Source organism: Ornithodoros turicata, unplaced genomic scaffold (genome assembly GCF_037126465.1).
Source record: "Ornithodoros turicata isolate Travis unplaced genomic scaffold, ASM3712646v1 Chromosome144, whole genome shotgun sequence".
In the NCBI taxonomy this organism is placed as follows: domain Eukaryota; kingdom Metazoa; phylum Arthropoda; class Arachnida; order Ixodida; family Argasidae; genus Ornithodoros; species Ornithodoros turicata.
Genome location: NW_026999316.1, coordinates 202,521 through 217,930, shown reverse-complemented (window position 1 = coordinate 217,930; position 15,410 = coordinate 202,521).

Below are 15,410 nucleotides of genomic sequence, written 5' to 3'. Positions count from 1 at the left end.
GCATAAACGTGCGCAGTTCATCACGCAGCCACTGCTGCCCCAAATACCACAAACACGCGATTTTAGTCCCCACGTACAAACTAAAAATCATCACCCACAATTCGAAAATAATGCAACTGTAGAAAGCATATACGTGCACAATTCATAAGACAGCCACTGCTGCCAGAAATACCGCATGCACGCGTGTTTAGTCCGCACGTACAAAAGTAACAGGATCACTTATAATATGAAAAGAACGTCATTGTCGAAAGCATAAACGTGCGCAGTTCATCAGGCAGCCACAGCTGCCCCGAATACCGCATACAGGAGATTTTAGTCCCCACGTACAAACTAAAAATCATCACCCACAATTCGAAAATAATGCAGTTGTAGAAAGCATATACGTGCACATTTCATAAGAAAGCCACTGCTGCCAGAAATACCGCATGTACGCGTGTGTAGTCCGCCCGTGCAAAAGTAACAGAATCAGTTATAATTTCAAAAATAACGCCATTGTCGAAAGCATAAACGTGCGCAGTTCATCACGCATCCACTGCTGCCCCAAATACCGCATACACGCGATTTTAGTCCCCACCTACAAACTAAAAATCATCACCCACAATTCGAAAATAATGCAGTTGTAGAAAGCATATACGTGCACAATTCATAAGACAGCCACTGCTGCCAGAAATACCGCATGCACGCGTGTTTAGTCCGCACGTACAAAAGTAACAGAATAGCTTATAATTTGAAAATAACGCCATTGTCGAAAGCATAAACGTGCGCAGTTCATCACGCAGCCACTGCTGCCCCAAATACCTCATACACGCGATTTTAGTCCGCATGTACAAACTAAAAATCATCACCCACTTTTCGAAAATAAGCAGTTGTAGAAAGCATATGCGTGCACAATTCATAAGACAGCCACTGCTTCCAGAAATACCGCATGCACGCGTGTTTAGTCCGCACGTACAAAAGTAACATAATCACTTATAATTTGAAACTAACGCCATTGTCAAAGCATAAACGTGCGCAGTTAATCAGGCAGCCGCTGCTGCCCCAAATACCGCATACACGCGATTTTAGTCCCCACGTACAAACTAAAAATCATCACCCACAATTCGAAAATAATGCAACTGTAGAAAGCATCTACGTGCGCAATTCATAAGAAAGCCACTGCTGCCAGAAATACCGCATGCACGCGTGTTTAGTCCGCACGTGCAAAAGTAACAGAATCACCTATAATTTAAAAATAACGCCATTGTCGAAAGCGTAAATGTGCGCAGTTCATCACGCAGCCACTGCTGCCCCAAATACCGCATACACGCGATTTCAGTCCTTAAACTGAAAATCATCACCCAAAATTCGAAAATAATGCAACTGTAGAAAGGATATACGTGCACAATTCATAAGAAAGCCACTGCTGCCAGAAATACCGCATGCACGCGTGTTTAGTCCGCACGTGCAAAAGTAACATAATCACTTATAATTTGAAACTAACGCCATTGTCGAAAGCATAAACGTGCGCAGTTCATCACGGAGCCGCTGCTGCCCCAAATACCGCATGCACGCGTGTTTAGTCCTCACGTACAAAAGTAACAGAATCGCTTATAATTTGAAAATAACGCCATTGTCGAAAGCATAAACGTGCGCAGTTCATCACGCAGCCACTGCTGCCCCAAATACCGCATACACGCGATTTTAGTCCCGACGTACAAACTGAAAATCATCACCCACAATTCGAAAATAATGCAATTGTAGAAAGCATATACGTACACAATTCATAAGACAGCCACTGCTACCAGAAATACCGCATGCACGCGTGTTTTGTCCGCACGTACAAAAGTAACAGAATCACTTATAATTTAAAACTAACGCTAGTATCGAAAGCATAAACGTGCGAAGTTCATCACGCAGCCACTGCTGCCCCAAATACCGCATACACGCGATTTTAGTCCGCACATACAAACTAAAAATCATCACCCACAATTCGGAAATAATGCAATTGTAGAAAGCATATGCGTGCACAATTCATAAGACATCCACTGCTGCCAGAAATATCGCATGCACGCGTGTTTAGTCCGCACGTACAAAAGTAACATATTCACTTATAATTTGAAACTAACGCCATTGTCGATAGCATAAACGTGCGCAGTTCATCACGCAGCCACTGCTGCCCCAAATACCGCATACACGCGATTTTAGTCCCCACGTACAAACTAAAAATCATCACCCAAAATTCGCAAATAATGCAATTGTAGAAAGCATATGCGTGCACAATTCAAAAGACAGCCACTGCTGCCAGAAATACCGCATGCACGCGCGTTTAGTCCGCACGTACAAAAGTAACAGAATAGCTTATAATTTGAAAATAACGCCATTGTCGAAAGCATAAACGTGCGCAGTTCATCACGCAGCCACTGCTGCCCCAAATACCGCATACACGCGGTTTTAGTCCCCACGTACAAACTAAAAATCATCACCCACAATTCGAAAATAATGCAATTGTAGAAAGCATATGCGTGCACAATTCATAAGACATCCACTGCTGCCAGAAATATCGCATGCACGCGTGTTTAGTCCGCACGTACAAAAGTAACATAATCACTTATAATTTGAAACTAACACCATTGTCGATAGCATAAACGTGCGCAGTTCATCACGCAGCCACTGCTGCCCCAAATACCGCATACACGCGATTTTAGTCCCCACGTACAAACTAAAAATCATCACCCACAATTCGAAAATAATGCAATTGTAGAAAGCATATACGTGCAAAATTCATAAGACCGCCACTCCTACCAGAAATACCGCATGCACGCGTGTTTTGTCCGCACGTGCAAAACTAACATAATCACTTATAATTTGAAACTAACGCCATTGTCGAAAGCATAAACGTGCGCAGTTCATCACGCAGCCGCTACTGCCCCTAATACCGCATGCACCCGTGTTTAGTCCGCGCGTAAAAAAGTAACAGAATTGCTTATAATTTGAAAATAACGCCATTGTGGAAAGCATAAACGTGCGCAGTTCATCACGCAGCCACTGCTGCCCCAAATACCACAAACACGCGATTTTAGTCCCCACGTACAAACTAAAAATCATCACCCACAATTCGAAAATAATGCAACTGTAGAAAGCATATACGTGCACAATTCATAAGACAGCCACTGCTGCCAGAAATACCGCATGCACGCGTGTTTAGTCCGCACGTACAAAAGTAACAGGATCACTTATAATATGAAAAGAACGTCATTGTCGAAAGCATAAACGTGCGCAGTTCATCAGGCAGCCACAGCTGCCCCGAATACCGCATACAGGAGATTTTAGTCCCCACGTACAAACTAAAAATCATCACCCACAATTCGAAAATAATGCAGTTGTAGAAAGCATATACGTGCACATTTCATAAGAAAGCCACTGCTGCCAGAAATACCGCATGTACGCGTGTGTAGTCCGCCCGTGCAAAAGTAACAGAATCAGTTATAATTTCAAAAATAACGCCATTGTCGAAAGCATAAACGTGCGCAGTTCATCACGCATCCACTGCTGCCCCAAATACCGCATACACGCGATTTTAGTCCCCACCTACAAACTAAAAATCATCACCCACAATTCGAAAATAATGCAGTTGTAGAAAGCATATACGTGCACAATTCATAAGACAGCCACTGCTGCCAGAAATACCGCATGCACGCGTGTTTAGTCCGCACGTACAAAAGTAACAGAATAGCTTATAATTTGAAAATAACGCCATTGTCGAAAGCATAAACGTGCGCAGTTCATCACGCAGCCACTGCTGCCCCAAATACCTCATACACGCGATTTTAGTCCGCATGTACAAACTAAAAATCATCACCCACTTTTCGAAAATAAGCAGTTGTAGAAAGCATATGCGTGCACAATTCATAAGACAGCCACTGCTTCCAGAAATACCGCATGCACGCGTGTTTAGTCCGCACGTACAAAAGTAACATAATCACTTATAATTTGAAACTAACGCCATTGTCAAAGCATAAACGTGCGCAGTTAATCACGCAGCCGCTGCTGCCCCAAATACCGCATACACGCGATTTTAGTCCCCACGTACAAACTAAAAATCATCACCCACAATTCGAAAATAATGCAACTGTAGAAAGCATCTACGTGCGCAATTCATAAGAAAGCCACTGCTGCCAGAAATACCGCATGCACGCGTGTTTAGTCCGCACGTGCAAAAGTAACAGAATCACCTATAATTTAAAAATAACGCCATTGTCGAAAGCGTAAATGTGCGCAGTTCATCACGCAGCCACTGCTGCCCCAAATACCGCATACACGCGATTTCAGTCCTTAAACTGAAAATCATCACCCAAAATTCGAAAATAATGCAACTGTAGAAAGGATATACGTGCACAATTCATAAGAAAGCCACTGCTGCCAGAAATACCGCATGCACGCGTGTTTAGTCCGCACGTGCAAAAGTAACATAATCACTTATAATTTGAAACTAACGCCATTGTCGAAAGCATAAACGTGCGCAGTTCATCACGGAGCCGCTGCTGCCCCAAATACCGCATGCACGCGTGTTTAGTCCTCACGTACAAAAGTAACAGAATCGCTTATAATTTGAAAATAACGCCATTGTCGAAAGCATAAGCGTGCGCAGTTCATCACGCAGCCACTGCTGCCCCAAATACCGCATACACGCGATTTTAGTCCCGACGTACAAACTGAAAATCATCACCCACAATTCGAAAATAATGCAATTGTAGAAAGCATATACGTACACAATTCATAAGACAGCCACTGCTACCAGAAATACCGCATGCACGCGTGTTTTGTCCGCACGTACAAAAGTAACAGAATCACTTATAATTTAAAACTAACGCTAGTATCGAAAGCATAAACGTGCGAAGTTCATCACGCAGCCACTGCTGCCCCAAATACCGCATACACGCGATTTTAGTCCGCACATACAAACTAAAAATCATCACCCACAATTCGGAAATAATGCAATTGTAGAAATCATATGCGTGCACAATTCATAAGACATCCACTGCTGCCAGAAATATCGCATGCACGCGTGTTTAGTCCGCACGTACAAAAGTAACATATTCACTTATAATTTGAAACTAACGCCATTGTCGATAGCATAAACGTGCGCAGTTCATCACGCAGCCACTGCTGCCCCAAATACCGCATACACGCGATTTTAGTCCCCACGTACAAACTAAAAATCATCACCCAAAATTCGCAAATAATGCAATTGTAGAAAGCATATACGTGCAAAATTCATAAGACCGCCACTGCTACCAGAAATACCGCATGCACGCGTGTTTTGTCCGCACGTGCAAAACTAACATAATCACTTATAATTTGAAACTAACGCCATTGTCGAAAGCATAAACGTGCGCAGTTCATCACGCAGCCGCTACTGCCCCTAATACCGCATGCACCCGTGTTTAGTCCGCGCGTAAAAAAGTAACAGAATTGCTTATAATTTGAAAATAACGCCATTGTCGAAAGCATAAACGTGCGCAGTTCATCACGCAGCCACTGCTGCCCCAATTACCGCATACACGCGATTTTAGTCCCCACGTACAAACTAAAAATCATCACCCACAATTCGAAAATAATGCAATTGTAGAAAGCATATACGTGCACAATTCATAAGACAGCCACTGCTACCAGAAATACCACATGCACGCGTGTTCTGTCCGCACGTGCAAAAGTAACAGAATCACTTATAATTTGAAAATAAAGCCATTGTCGAAAGCATAAACGTGCGCAGTTCATCACGCAGCAACTGCTGCCCAAAATACCGCACACACGGGATTTTAGTCCGCATGTACAAACTAAAAATCATCTCCCACAATTCGAAAATAATGCAGTTGTAGAAAGCATATGCGTGCACAATTCATAAGACAGCCATTGCTTCCAGAAATACCGCATGCACGCGTGTTTAGTCCGCACGTACAAAAGTAACATAATCACTTATAATTTGAAACTAACGCCATTGTCGAAAGCATAAACGTGTGCAGTTCATCACGCAGCAACTGCTGCCCAAAACACCGCATACACGCGATTTTAGTCCGCATGTACAAACTAAAAATCATCACCCACAATTCGAAAATAATGCAGTTGTAGAAAGCATATGCGTGCACAATTCATAAGACAGCCACTGCTTCCAGAAACACCGCATGCACGCGTGTTTAGTCCGCACGTACAAAAGTAACATAATCACTTATAATTTGAAACTAACGCCATTGTCGAAAGCTTAAACGTGCGCAGTTCATCACGCAGCCACTGCTGCCCCAAATATCACAAACACGCGATTTTAGTCCCCACGTACAAACTGTAGGATTCTGCCCCCCTGAATCCCACGCGGGGTTGAGTCCAACCCGTCTTTTTGCCAAACCGCCACACCGGAAGACACGAACAGAAGTGGAACGAACAACTCTCTTTATTGCCTGATAAAGAGTTACACAAATTGGGCACTCACATCGTGTACAAGCTGAAGTCCAAGGCCCAACAGGAATTCCGTGTTGTCTCCTCTTGTCTCTCCCGCGAAATGCCTCTTATCTCCCTTTTATCGCGGTAATCCTTCCGCGGATCCACCCTCCACCCCGGTGCGGCCTGTCTGTCTCGACAGTAGCGCCACCCCACATTCTTCTCCCCCTTAACACAGGCACCCCCACTGAGTCAAAGTTACGGGGGGTCCGGCAGGTCCAGTATGCGTTCATCTGCAGGGCGAACGGGGGTGTGGCGACCAACCAATAGGTGCGGTTGGTACCTTTGTATCAGCTCCAGGGCAGCCCGGACGTCCGACGGGCCCAGGAACGCTGGGGCAGGAGTAGCAAGCTGGTGTTGAACACGGGTGAGGTGTAGTGCGCCGGCACGATGAGTTTCCTGGTGAAGCTGGAGGGTGCCACATATGGGGCACAGCTGTGACCTCTCCTCTGGCGTGTAGACGGCAGGAGGTTCAATCGGGTGTCGGTCGGCTAGTGTTAGACCTCTGAAGGGTTCAGGGAGCGAGGATGATGGGTCGGTTCGTAGAGGGCGAGTCTGGTCTCGCCAACGGCGTCGAGACACGAACCCGACGCTTGTGTCGCCGGACAACACCGTCCAGGTTGCCACATGCTGTGCTGGGCGCGAGGGCAGCCATCTTGGGTTAGGCAGGGAACAATCGTCACGTCCGGGGGGTTGCCCTTGCCATGTCGTGGAGGGGCCCCTGGGGGTCCGGGACCTCGGTCGAGGCCTGCATTGAAAAAAAAATGGGAAAACGTCACCTCGGTTGCTTTCGTGGGCGAAGGTTATAGCGGGTAATCCCGGGAACCCCGCCCTGGGCAGTAGTCTCTTGGGGGGATGGTTGACCGGCCCTATGGGGACTTGAGGGAGAGCGGGCTTGCGATGCTAGATCGTGGTCCTCCTCCCACCTGCCGCTGTCCGAGATTCGCTGGCTGAAGGTCTTGAGGTCTTGTACGTGGACGGGGCCAGTTTCCTCGTTGTCCCTGCAACGCTCGAGCCTGTAAGTGACCGGAGTTAGCTGTGCGCTTACCCGATAAGGACCGTCCCATCGATCAGCGAGAGAGGCAGCAAAGCCTTTCGCTGCATCGCTAAGGGGATGTGTTCGCCTTAGTACGAGATCTCCAACGCGGTAAATGACCTGGCGCCGACCTTTATTGTACTGGAGAGACTGCTCCAGTCTTGCGACCTCAAGACTCTCTCGTGCCAAACGAATGGCAGTCGAAACTCTATCGCGAAGATCATTAGCATACTTCGCGTACGAACGACTAGGCTGTGTGTGCCGTGTTCGCAACGTGTTTTCGAGGGGGAACACAATTTCCCGTCCGAAATTCAAATAAGCCGGGGTAAATCCTGTCGACCTATTTTCCGTAGTACGAGTGGCAAAGCCAAGCTCCGTAAGACGGGCGTCCCAATCTTTATGCCTTTCGGTAAAAGATACCAACATCATCTTGATGTTGCGGTTAACCCGCTCAGTTATGTTCGCCTGAGGGTGATTAGGGGACGTCTTTACGTGACGTATGCTCAATGCAGAGCAACTATCGACAAACACCTTACTTGTAAAGTACGAGGCGTTATCCGTGATGATTATTATTTTTATTTTTTTATATAATTGGGGGTTTACGTCGCGAGACAACTGAGTATCCGTGATGAGCTGGTCCGGGAATCCAAACCGGGAAAAAACGTCCAGCAGTCTGTCCCAGATCCGAGACACCAACTTCCGCAGCGGGTAAAGCTCAACCCACTTCGTGAAGTGATCTGTAGAATTGGAATAAGTCTTGCTGCCGCTACCCGACAATGCAGAATCATGGAAGTATTTGAGGAATGACTTACGTAGCTTCCTTGGAACTACGATCCGAAAGGGGCTATCACCAACCTCCTCGTCGTCCGCCTGGGGAATGTACCGGACCAGGAGACCATCCTCGCTCAGCTGGTAGGAGTCGTACCTCTCCTCAGCGTCTTCCGTGCCTTCCAGGTTTGCTGTTTCCAGCCACCTCGACACACGCTGACAAAGGCCGTCGGTCCTCTGCGCTTAGGATGTCGTTCCTGCTTACAATCTGTCCCCACGAGAGCTCCTCCTCCGTGACGGTCTGGTTAACCGCGGCCACAAGCTCCTGCGGAATAACGACGTCCTCAAGGGGCAACGGTGCTCGAGATAGCGCGTCTGCCACCTTATTTGAGGTTCCCTTCCGGTATTCCACCGAGAAGTCATATCGCTGCAACGTTAAACTCCAACGTGTGAGCCGTCCGGCTGGGTTTTTCAACCGCTTTAACCAGGACAGTGCCTGATGGTCAGTTTGAATAGTGAATTTCGCACCATCCAAATACATGTCGAACTTATGTAGTGCGAACGTGATTGCTAGGCACTCCTTCTCAGTCACGCTATAATTGCGTTCGGGAGGCGTCAGCGTACGGCTTGCAAATGCCACGGGCTGGAGTTCACCGTGATGCTCTTGTAACAAGACTGCACCTAGGCCGTATTCGCTCGCATCTGTTTGAAGTAGAAATGGGCGATTTAGGTCCGGGAGATACAAGCGGGTAGTTTCCGCAATCGCTTTAGCGAGAGAGGTAAACGCCTGTTCCTGCGCTTGACCCCACGACCATCGTGCTCCCTTCCGCAAAAGCCAAGTTAGCGGTTGCGTTAGGTCTGCGCATCGCGGTATAAACTGTCTATAAAAGCCAATCATACCGAGGAAGCGCTGCAAGCTTTTCACATCCATCGGGCGGGGGTACTCAAGGATAGCCTTCAGCTTGTCCTCGTTCGGCCTGACCGTGCCGGACTCCACGTTGAACCCGAGGAGATCGATGCTGTTGGTAGCCAACTGCATCTTCCGGGGATTGACAGTCAATCCTGCAGCTTGCATGCGTTCTAACACCACTTTCAAATGAGAAAGGTGTTCCTGGAATGTACGCGAAAAAATTACTACGTCATCCATGTACGCCATAGCGAAATTGTATTTCGCATCGCCGAGCACCTCGTCCATCACTCGCTGAAAACTAGCGGGAGAATTAGACAGTCCAAAGGACAGTCGGACAAATTCAAATAATCCCCTGTGACAGGTAAATGCTGTTTTCTCAACATCATCCGGTGCTATCGGAATCCGCAGGAATCCTCTACTGCAGTCCAAAGTTGTAAACACGTGGGCGGATCCCAACGAATACATGATCGAGTCTATCGAGGGAAAAGGGTACGAATCTCTTACCGTCACCTCGTTCAGTCGGCGGTAATCCACGCACAACCTTGCGGTTCCATTGTTTTTCGGCGCAAGAACCACCGGAAAAGCCCAAGGGCTGCGAGAATGTCTCACAGCACCGGTCTCGATCATTTCATCCAGCGCAGCATCGAGGAGCTTGCGCTTATGCACACTCAAAGGCCGAGGATTACATCGCCACGGCCTTGCGTCGCCGGTTTCTATCCGGTGCTCCAATGCATGGGTTAGACCTGGTCTCTCTGTGAACATACAGGAGAATGGCCGCAATGCTTTAGCGAGCATGCGTCGCTGGTCTGGGCTTCCTGGAAATCGTTTCAGGACGTCCTCCAAAACAGCGGGTACGACCGTCGCTGCTAGGTGTTCTGCTCCGGAAAATAGCTCAACGGACGTGGATTGTCCAGCTCCGGGATCCTGGGTCTCCTCACCAGTCCGTTTCTGCTCCGTTTCCGGCGTTGTCCACTCCATAAATGGGAAGAAGGTAGCACCGCTTGCATGCTGGTAGCCTCCGCGACGTAAGTCCAGGACGAGACCCATCCGCGCGTCCCAGGATCATCAGTCCCGCCAATCCGGGCAGGTAGATGAAGCGTTGTCTGACACGTTGTCCGTCGACGGTCAAAGTGAGACGTACTGCTCCTCCGGCTGGTACCACTGCATCTGATGCGAGCCGTAGGCAGGTCCTGGTCGTCCGTACGGAAATGTTCCGCTCCCGGCACCAATCGTGGATGGTGTCACCTATCAGGGATACAGCCGCTCCAGTGTCCACCAAAGCCGCAACGTCCTTACTCAGAACGCGCGCCACGATAAACGGTCCGATGTTGCATATGCCATCCTGCGCTCGACATGCGAGCGGGACCAAGGCCACTACGTTATCAGACAAGATAGCATGGTTTGAATTCGCTTGCTTCTTATCAACATTTTCAGCAGCCGACGACAGAACTGAGTCATTCCCAATTACCGCCGCCGGCGTCCCGGGTTTCCCTGCGGGGGTTGTCTGGGGGTGGTAGTGGTCTGCTGCGGGCAGTTACGACGAAAATGACCGCGTTCACCGCAACCGTAACAACGGGGTTGTGTTCCTGCGTTATTACTTGCTCTAGAGTCGCGCCTGTCCTGCCGTGGCGCATGACGAGCATCACCGACTTCGCGCTCGCGCGGCTCTGCTCGTGCCGACCTCGCTCGGTTCCTCTGCTCATATGCAAAGGGATCCAAAGAACGGTAAACTGGCCCGGCGGACGAACCGCCGTGTGTTCCAACAGTCCCACGGGGGTTTAATTCCGCGCCTAACGACTGTCTCGGCCCGTTCCATGCGCAGCTAGGCTCCAGCGTTTGTTCCGGCCTAGGCGGTGGGCGGTACTGCAATTCCGCCAACAAATCTGCTTGGATGACACGGGCTTCTTTAGCGAGGTCATCGAGCGAAGAAAAGCTTCGTCCCCGCAAATAAGGCTTAAAACGAGGGTGACATTGGCGAATAGCGCGGGCCACCTTCTCGCTTTCCGTCGCGAGCGGTTCAGCTCTGCGGTACAGCTCTTGGATTGCCCGGGTATATTCCAACAGGCTCTCCTCCGCGTGCTGCGTTCGAGTCATGAGTTCCTCGCGCATACGCATTGCATAATCCGGGGGCAAAAATTCCTCCCGAAACAGCCGCTGAAATTCGGTCACAGACGGAAATGCGGGTTGAGACCGGCGCCACACAGCAGCTGAGCTTAACCAATGCAGCGGGTAGTATCCGGCGCAGGACGGCTTCGTCGGTTGCTCCCACGGCTGTCTGGTAAGCCTCCAGGTCCGCGAGAAAATCTTCGACGGACTTGGCGTCGCTGTAGCCCGAAAATGTCGGTATCGTCAGGTTCAGGCGTAGCGGGGGCTCAGAGGACGGCTGGGCGGCGGACGTGCTACTGGGGAGCTGCTGCGACAATAAAGCGCAGAGAGCTGTGATCTGCCGAAGCAGGTCCTCCGCTACTGGCGGGTCGTCCTCGTAGACGGGCTCGAGAGGGGGCCTCTTGGGCGGCATGGCCAGCAAATGCACACTACCGAACTACGAACAAAACAGCAAAAGCGACAGCGAGCGAAGGGCACCGGCGACAAATGCTACAAACTACACTGCGACTACACTAGCTGTCAGTGCTTCCCGGGCGTGCGGCAAGACGGGTCGGCCCCAACGTTGGGCGCCAATTTGTAGGATTCTGCCCCCCTGAATCCCACGCGGGGTTGAGTCCAACCCGTCTTTTTGCCAAACCGCCACACCGGGAGACACGAACAGAAGTGGAACGAACAACTCTCTTTATTGCCTGATAAAGAGTTACACAAATTGGGCACTCACATCGTGTAAAAGCTGAAGTCCAAGGCCCAACAGGAATTCCGTGTTGTCTCCTCTTGTCTCTCCTGCGAAATGCCTCTTATCTCCCTTTTATCGCGGTAATCCTTCCGTGGATCCACCCTCCACCCCGGTGCGGCCTGTCTGTCTCGACAAAACTAAAAATCATCACCCACAATTCGAAAATAATGCAACTGTAGAAAGCATATACGTGCACAATTCATAAGACAGCCACTGCTGCCAGAAATACCGCATGCACGCGTATTTAGTCCGCACGTACAAAAGTAAGAGAATCACTTATAATTTGAAAATAACGCCATTGTCGAAAGCATAAACGTGTGCAGTTCATCACGCAGCCACTGCTGCCCCAAGTACCGCATACACGCGATTTTAGTCCGCATGTACAACCTAAAAATCACCACCCACAATTCGAAAATAATGCAATTGTAGAAAGAATATGCGTGCACAGTTCATAAGACAGCCACTGCTGCCAGAAATACCGCATGCACGCGTGTTTAGTCCACACGTACAAAAGTAACAGGATCACTTATAATTTGAGAATAACGCCATTGTCGAAAGCATAAACGTGCGCAGTTCATCACGTAGCCACAGCTGCCCCAAATACCGCATACACGCGATTTTAGTCCCCACGTACAAACTAAAAATCATCCCCCACAATTCGAAAATAATGCAGTTGTAGAAAGCATATACGTGCACAATTCATAAGACAGCCACTGCTGCCAGAAATACCGCATGCACGCGTGTTTAGTCCGCACGTACAAAAGTAACAGAATCACTAATAATTTGAAAATAACGCCATTGTCGAAAGCATAAACGTACGCAGTTCATCACGCAGCCATTGCTGCCCCAAATATCGCATACACGCGATTTTAGTCCGCATGTACAAACTAAAAACATCACAAACAATTCGAAAATAATGCAATTATAGAAAGAATGTGCGTGCACAATTCATAAGTCAGCCACTGCTGCCAGAAATACCGCATGCACGCGTGTTTAGTCCGCACGTACAAAAGTGGCAGAATCACTTATAATTTGAAAATAACGTCATTGTCGAAAGCATAAACGTGCGCAGTTCATCACGCAGCCACTGCTGCCCCAAATACCACAAACACGCGATTTTAGTCCCCACGTACAAACTAAAAATCATCACCCACAATTCGAAAATAATGCAACTGTAGAAAGCATATACGTGCACAATTCATAAGAAATCCACTGCTGCCAGAAATACCGCATGCACGCGTGTTTAGTCCGCACGTGCAAAAGTAACAGAATCACTTATAATTTGAAAATAACGCCATTGTGGAAAGCATAAACGTGCGCAGTTCATCACGCAGCCACTGCTGCCCCAAATACCACAAACACGCGATTTTAGTCCCCACGTACAAACTAAAAATCATCACCCACAATTCGAAAATAATGCAACTGTAGAAAGCATATACGTGCACAATTCATAAGAAAGCCACTGCTGCCAGAAATACCGCATGCACGCGTGTTTAGTCCGCACGTGCAAAAGTAACAGAATCACTTATAATTTAAAAATAACGCCGCTGTCGAAAGCATAAACGTGCGCAGTTCATCACGCAGCCACTGCTGCACCAAATACCACAAACACGCGATTTTAGTCCGCATGTACAAACTAAAAATCATCCCCACAATTCGAAAATAATGCAATTGTAGAAAGAATATGCGTGCACAGTTCATAAGACAGCCACTGCTGCCAGAAATACCGCATGCACGCGTGTTTAGTCCGCACGTACAAAAGTAACAGAATCACTTATAATTTGAAAATAACGCCATTGTCGAAAGCATAAACGTGCGCAGTTCATCACGCAGCCACTGCTGCCCCAAATACCGCATACACGCGATTTTAGTCCCCACGTACAAACTAAAAATCATCACCCACAATTCGAAAATAATGCAGTTGTAGAAAGCATATACGTGCACAATTCATAAGACAGCCACTGCTGCCAGAAAAACCGCATGCACGAGTGTTTAGTCCGCACGTACAAAAGTAACAGGATCATTAATAATTTGAAAATAACGCCATTGTCGATAGCATAAACGTTCGCAGTTCATCACGCAGCCATTGCTGCCCCAAATATCGCATACACGCGATTTTAGTTCGCATGTACAAACTAAAAATCATCACCCACAATTCGAAAATAATGCAATTATAGAAAGAATGTGCGTGCACAATTCATAAGTCAGCCACTGCTGCCAGAAATACCGCATGCACGCGTGTTTAGTCCGCACGTACAAAAGTGGCAGAATCACTTATAATTTGAAAATAACGTCATTGTCGAAAGCATAAACGTGCGCAGTTCATCACGCAGCCACTGCTGCACCAAATACCACATACACGCGATTTTATTCCCCGTGGACAAACTAAAAATCATCACCCAAAATTCGCAAATAATGCAATTGTAGAAAGCATATGCGTGCACAATTCATAAGACAGCCACTGCTGCCAGAAATACCGCATGCACACGCGTTTAGTCCGCACGTACAAAAGTAACAGAATCACTTATAATTTGAAAATAACGCCATTGTCGAAAGCATAAACGTGCGCAGTTCATCACGCAGCCACTGCTGCCCCAAATACCACAAACACGCGATTTTAGTCCCCACGTACAAACTAAAAATCATCACCCACAATTCGAAAATAATGCAACTGTAGAAAGCATATACGTGCACAATTCATAAGAAATCCACTGCTGCCAGAAATACCGCATGCACGCGTGTTTAGTCCGCACGTGCAAAATTAACAGAATCACTTATAATTTGAAAATAACGCCATTGTCGAAAGCATAAACGTGCGCAGTTCATCACGCAGCCACTGCTGCCCCAAGTACCACAAACACGCGATTTTAGTCCCCACGTACAAACTAAAAATCATCACCCACAATTCGAAAATAATGCAACTTTAGAAAGCATATACGTGCACAATTCATAAGAAAGCCACTGCTGCCAGAAATACCGCATGGACGCGTGTTTAGTCCGCACGTACAAAAGTAACAGAATCACTTATAATTTAAAAATAACGCCATTGTCGAAAGCATAAATGTGCGCAGTTCGTCACGCAGCCACTGCTGCCCCAAATACCGCATACACGCGATTTTAGTCCGCATGTACAAACTAAAAATCATCACCCACAATTCGAAAATAATGCAGTTGTAGAAAGCATATACGTGCACAATTCATAAGACAGCCACTGCTGCCAGAAATACCGCATGCACGCGTGTTGAGTCCGCACATACAAAAGTAACAGAATCACTTATAATTTCAAAATAACGCCATTGTCGAAAGCATAAACGTACGCAGTTCATCACCCAGCCATTGCTGCCCCTAATATCGCATACACGCGATTTTAGTTCGCATGTACA